Genomic DNA, 7,167 nt, shown 5'->3' on the forward strand with positions numbered 1-7,167 from the left:
CAGCCTTCAGAACTGTGAGAAAATAAATCTCTGTTGTTTCAGCCACCAGTCTGTGGTAGTTTGTTATGGCAGCCCCAGCTGACTAATACAGAGCTCATGAACTTGGAAGGGGAGGTCCATCTGGCCAAGTTCCCATATCCACTCTGCCTCATACCGGTTGTGTAACCCTAGGCAAGTTCCTTCACTTCTCTGAGCCCAGCAGCCTAGCTGGGGGAACACATTCTCCAAAAATGGACACTATTTCAAAGTTTTTAGTGGACACTTGCAGACACGGTGACTGTAAAGAGCATAATGAAAAGATATTAGAGGGAGGGCTTCCCTGGTGGTGCAGTAGTTGAGAGTGCGCCTGCCAATGCAGGGGACACGGGTTCGTGCCCCGGTCCGGGAGGATCCCATATGCCGCGGAGTGGCTGGGCCCGTGAGCCATGGCCACTGAGCCTGCGCGTCCGGAGCCTGTGCTCCGCAACGGGAGAGGCCACAACAGTGAGAGGCCCGCGTACCGCAGGAAAAAAAAAAAAAAGATATTAGAGGGAGCAGGGGGAGAGCTGGGGCCAGTCTGTTCATCAGGCTACTAAAGCATCAGTGGTCCGAGCTTGAGCCTTACGAGAAGTAGTCAAAGGGCAGTATGCCCCCCACTGACCAGTGCCGGGGTCCCCTCTCAGCTCCACATGCCCCACCCCCAGACCCTGCCCTCAGTACCTAGGGGCAGAACTTTGGGGGGCTCCCTCTCCCAGATGATAAAATCTGGCTTGTGCTTCTGCCAGAGCTCCAGATTCCTCATGCATAGAATGAGATAAGAGCATCACCTACCGCATGGAATTGTAAATATTTAATAGGATAATAACTGTGAAGTGCTTAGCACAGCGCCTCCTACAGAGGAAATGCCTGAAGAGTGAGTGTGAAGGCTATTGCAGGTGCTATTCAACTTCCCTTGGACTAGATATTGATCCTCCCAGTTACAACCCAGATTTCAGCTGGACTCCTAGGCCTTTAAAAGACAAATATGATCAGCTAAAACCACCACCTCTTCTCCTGTGGAGATCTCAGTGTGTTTCCAAGATGCCTGAAAGTATCCAGGGTGTACCTTTCCTAGTTACCCCTGGATCTAAATGCCAGCCTATGCTGAATTTGTTCTATTTCTGTCGTTGTCTCCAAAGGAACTTGACCCTTCCTTTGATGTACACACACACACACACACACACACACACACACACACACCACTCCTGCAGGGCTTTTGTGGGTCTAACAGCCATTATTGAAAGTCTAGGATGACAGGGGGTGGGGTTAACATCACAAGCATCCAAGCAAAAAACTTAAATTCACATATTAGATATCCTTTATCTTAAATGAACTTTCACGCTTCCTGCACCAGAGATTTTTCGCTGGCCACATCATAAAGCTCCCTGGACTCTCATCAACTTGCAGACCTCTCTATCCCTTTCATCCTTCCTCTTTACCCCCTCTTTCCTGGATAGGCCCCTCTGAGTTCTTCTCATTCCAGTATCAGGGTAACAATGATATATTGAGTTATCAGTCTTAATTCTTCACCCCTCCCTGTGTCCTTTTTCCATGTGACTTTGCATGTCTCCCTCACTAGAACTGGAGTACACCTTCCTACCCCTTGACTGTGGGCTCAGCCATGTGACTTGTATGGCCAGTGTGATGTTAACAGAAATAATAGAAGCAAAAGCATGAAATATGCTTGCACAGTGAGGCTTCATCTCTTACATCTCTGTATTCCACGAGAAGAGCTTCCCCTGGGTAGCTACCGTCACTTCAGCTGGGCCCCAAAATGAAAACACATGGGCAGTCCTGAGCCCAACCTGTCATGAGGAGCCAGACCCAGCTGGACCCACAGCTTGAAGCAGAGCTGCCCAGCTGAGTGCAGCTTAGCTGACCTGCAGACACGAGTGAAGATAAATCATTGTTGTTTCGGGACTTCCCTGGTGGTCCGGTAGGTAAGACTCTGCACTCCCACTGCAGGGGGCCCAGGTTCGATCCCTGGTCGGGAACTAGATACCGATATACCACATGCCGCAACTAAGAAGTCGGCATGCCACAACTGAAAAAAAAGATCCCGCATGCTGCAACGAAGACACGGTGCAGCCAAAGTAAACAAATAATATGTAAAATAAAATAAAATATTTTTTAAAAATCACTTTAAGAAATCATAGTTGTTTTAAGCTACTGAGTTTTGGGGTGAGTTGTTTTGCAGTAATAGCAGACCAATACAGTAATCGGTGCTGAAAGTGGGAGGTTGCAATACAAGTCACTGAATTTGGGACCAGTCAATAAGCAGCAAGGAAACATTTACAGGAGGCTGGGAAACGGGGGAAACTGTTATAGGAGACAAGAAAAGGCAGCCTGTGTTAAGTAGTGAGAAACATTTAACAAAAGGGTTGTGTATGAAGATATAAATAGCAGAAAATGTGTCTAATGAACTTTTAGAGTTGGGGGAAGACATCTAAAGACAAAATGTCAAAAATATGACTTTCTTGCTGCTGGATAAAGTTGAAATGTTACTACTACAGGAAAGAGATGTGCTCAGAAAAGAACTGGCCAGTTTTGGAAGCAAGAGTTAGGGGGAATAAAGAGTCCAGAGCTTGCTAAGTTGAAAAATAAAACTCTATCTCCAACCTCTCCAGCCAATAAAAGATTAAAAAAATTAAGAATCTTAAATCAAAATACAGTTTGTGGGCAATAATCAAATCAAGAACATGGATCGTTTCACCTGACAAAAATGTTCCTAGAAAGAGTAAGGGTGCAACCCCACAAAATCATGATGTCCCAAAGTACCAGAAGTTAATTGAGTCTATAGAAAGAGGCACATGTCAGAAAGCATTGTGAGTAAGCATTTGTCACATGGAATTGACTAGAAACACACAAATTGAAAATCCAAAATGTTTTTGAGAGCTATGTATTGGCAAAAGTGTCATCATTCTAGGCAGAGATTTTCCCTACTATCTATGGGAAAGAGAAAGCTGATCGGCCACCAAAAAGTGTATATTCCTCAGTACTCTCTAAAAGATGCTCTTCAAATTAACCCAGGGAGCTGTTGGAAAAGGAAGAATTTCCCAGAGAGCAGAACCAAGAACTGTAGAGAACAGACTGAGAGCCACTTCTAGAGAGGAGCCAGGAGCCTCATCAAGGAACACACTAATCCCAGGATGGGGATTTTTTTAAAAGGGGCAAAAGATTTGAACAAACTCTTCACCACAGAAGAGATGAATATGGCAAACATGCACATGAAAAGATGCTCAACATTGTTACTCATTAGGAGAATGTAAAATAAAACCACATGAGATATCACTACATGTCTATTAAAATGACTTTTAAAAACTGTTAATACCAAGTATAAAAGGAAGGATGTGGAGCAACGGAATTCTCCTACATTGCTTGTGGGACTGTAAAATGATATACTGAACAATGTAAAATGAATCATTGTGGAAAACAATTTGACAGTTTCTTTAAAAGTTAAACATATATTTAGGATACAACCCAGTAATCCCACTCATACGTATTCATACAAGTGAGATGAAAACTTAAAACGTGTACATGAATACTTATAGTGGCTTTATGCATGATTACCAAGAACTGGAAATAATTCAAATGTTCTTCGATTGGAAAATGGATAAACAAACTGCAGTATATCCATATAATGGAATATCACTCAGCAATAAAAAGGAATAAACTACTAATACCACAACAACATGCATTACTCTCAAATGCGTTATGCTAAGGAAAGGAAGCCAGACTCAAAATGCTACATACTTGTTAAAAAAAAAAAAAAGTGATGAGAGGGACTTCCAAAAAAAAAAAAAATGCTACATACTGTATTACGTACGATTCTTTCTGGAAAAGTCAAAACTACAGGGACAGAAAACAGATTGGTGGTTGCCAGGGGTAAGGGGTTGGCTACGAGGGGACACTGGGGAATTTCTGGAGCTAATGGAACCGTCCTACGTCTTGATTGTGGTTATAGTTACATGACTGCATGTGTTTGTCAAAAATCGTAGAACTATACACCAAAAAGGGTGAATTCTACTGTATGTAAATTGTACCGTAATTTAAAAATGGAAAAAAAACTGCACTAGTCATTTTAAACTATGTTATGCTAAAATAACAAACACTAACTTCAAACTCTAAGAAGCTTATAGCATCAAAAGCATGTTTATTTATTACCCTATATTTTTATCTCTAGTCAGCTTAGGGCTCTGCTACATGCAATCTTCACTCTAGGACTCATTTTGATGGGGCAGCCACTTTCTGGAACATTGCTGGTCTCCACGGCAGAGAGAAAGTAGACAGAGGGAAATTACACATTGGCTCTTAAAGCTTTCACCTGAAAGTGACACGTATCATTTCAATTCCTTTTACATTGGTCAAAGAAAGCCACAAGGCCACATCTGTGTTCAAGGGCAGGCCTACCACGTATCCAGGAGAAAGACAGGAAATATTTGGTGGACAGCACTCATGAATTCCACAGTCTCCACTCTGATGGTGAATTTGTCGATTTCTCTTAATAATTCTATCAATTTTTACTCTATACCACACTTTGAAGCTATTATAATATTACGTGGATACAATATAGACTTATTATGTACTCCTGCTGAGTTGAACCTTTCTCATTAAAAAATAGCCTATTTGTATTAGTCATCTTCTGTTAACTTATGCTGCAGTAGCAACACGATAGCATGAATCATGCACTTGCTCAAAAAGTACCCACTTGGAAGTGACACACTTCATATTACATTAGTCAAAGAAGCCGCATGACCACACCTAACTTCAAAATCTCAGTGGCTTATAAGAAGGAGAGTTAATTTCTCACTCATGTTATACATCCTTTGTGGGTCATTTGTGCAACTACCCACTCTTCATTCTATCTTATTTTCATTCAAGGACTCAAGCAGAAGGAGTGGTCCCATCTGGGACATGATCTGCTTCTGGCAGATGGAAAGAACAGTGGTTCTTAAAGCTCTGCTCAGGAGGGCACACATAATTTCATTCACGTTTCAGTGACCAAGCCTGAAGTCCATGGGGTGGGAAGTAGAGGCCTCTTACAGGGAGGAGTAACAAATTACTGAGAACAATAATAAAATTCATCACACTATTTTTAGCAGTGCTTTTTGCCTTAAAGTCTATTTCATCCAATGTTACTACAGCTAACAGACCCAGCATGGAATCTCTTTTACCATTCTTTTACTTCAAATTTTCTTTGTGTTTTAAACAGTGTACAGCTAGGAAACTCCCTGGCAGTCAAGTGGTTAGGACTCAGCCCTTTAACTGCCGTGGGCCTGGGTTCAATTCCTGCTCGGGAGACTAAGATCCCACAAGCTGCACGGCAAAAGATAAAATAAAATCAATTAATTAATTTTAAAAATAAAGAGTGTACAGCTAAAAATTTTTTTAAAGCTGGTGTTATAATTTTCCTTTTAACTAGAAGGTTTAGGTTTTTTAAAATATACTTACTGTGATTACTGAAATATTTAAATTTTTCCACTTTATTTCATGCTTTATATTTTTCCACTTTTTATGTTCTTTTGTTTCTGCCTTTATTTCCTTCCCCTTTTTTCCTTTCCTTCCTTTTAACAATATTACTTTTCTTCCTCTGGTTTGGTCTATAACTATTTTTATTCTTTCAATAGCCTTGAAATTTTAACAGTCATATTTAATTAGAAGTCTAATGTTAATCAGTATTTTTATGGACAGTGGAACCAGTCAATTAGATTGATTGAACTAATGGCTCCAATTCCTCACTTTCTCTGTATGCAAACCCTTTGCCATAATCCTTCACAGCTCCTTCCTACTACAGCCTTGGACTCAGTCATGTGACCTGCTCTGGCCAATGAGATGTTTAAAAAAAGTCTTGAAAAATGTGGTTGTACATTTCCATTGCTCTCTTTTGTGTCCCTGCCATTGCCATGAGAATTTATCCCAACATCCTGGCTGGTGGGTAAGAGACTCATGGAGAAGAGTCAAGGCTCCCAGTCAAAACCATACTAGATCAGCTGACCCCAGACATATAGGCAAGCCCAGGCAAACTCAGCAAAGCTTTCTAACCAACCCCCAGCAGACACTAGACATGTGAGCAATAAACAAATACAGCTGCATCCCTCTAGGTTTTGTGGCTGTTTGTTATGCAACAGTTAACTAACACACACTTCATAATATTTTAACTTCAGTAATCCTCTTATACTTTATTACTATCGTTCCATTATTCTGGTTTTGCCATTTTTAATCACACAAATTATAATTGTTCTTGTTTTTTGTCTCTGATGTTTGTTTATCTTTAACCATGTTTGCCATTTCATTTGCTCACTAATCCTTATTAGTCCTCAGGTCTTCCTCCTGGGATCATTTTACTTCTTCCTGAAATATATCTTCTATATTAGCAGTTCCCAAATTTCTGGCGCCAGGGACCGGTTTTGCGGAAGACAGTTTTTCCACGGACCAGGGGTAGGGGGTGGGGGATGGTTTGGGGATGATTCAAGCGCATTACATTTATTGTTCACTTTATTTCTATGATTATTACATTGTAATAGATAATGGAGTAATTATACAACTCACCATAATGCTGACAGCAGGCAGGGCTCAGGCGGTAGTGTGAGCGACGGGGAGCGGCTGTCAATACAGGTGAAGCTTCGCTCCCTCGCCTGCCGCTCACCTCCTGCTATGTGGTCCATTTCCTAACAGGCTGTGGACTGGTACCAGTCCATGGCCCGGGGGTTGGGGACCCCTGTTCCAGATCCTTCAGTTAAGTTCTGTTGGTAGTAACTCTTCGTTTTTGTTGATCCAAAAAGTACTATGTTTTCATTTTTGAAAGATTGTTTGCTAAGTATGCAGTTCTAGGTATAAGATTATTTTCTCTCATCACAGTAAGGCTATTATATCATTAATGATATTATTTCATGCTATGATTGTTATCATTGTTCCCGTTATTATACAGTCAGGAGTTAGTATCACTGTTATTCCATGGTGGATTATCTGACTTCTGTCTGCTTTTAAATTTTTCTTAAAATTTATTTTTAATTTATTTTTGGCTGCTTTGGGTCTTTCTTGCTGTTTTCTCTAGTTGCAGAGATCAGGGGCTACTCTTCGTTGCGGTGCACAGGCTTCTCATTGGGGTGGCTTCTCTTGTTGTGAAGCACAGGCTCTAGGCACGTGGCC

This window comes from Neophocaena asiaeorientalis, unplaced genomic scaffold (genome assembly GCF_003031525.2).
Source record: "Neophocaena asiaeorientalis asiaeorientalis breed wild unplaced genomic scaffold, Neophocaena_asiaeorientalis_V1.1 scaffold78, whole genome shotgun sequence".
NCBI classification, from domain to species: domain Eukaryota; kingdom Metazoa; phylum Chordata; class Mammalia; order Artiodactyla; family Phocoenidae; genus Neophocaena; species Neophocaena asiaeorientalis.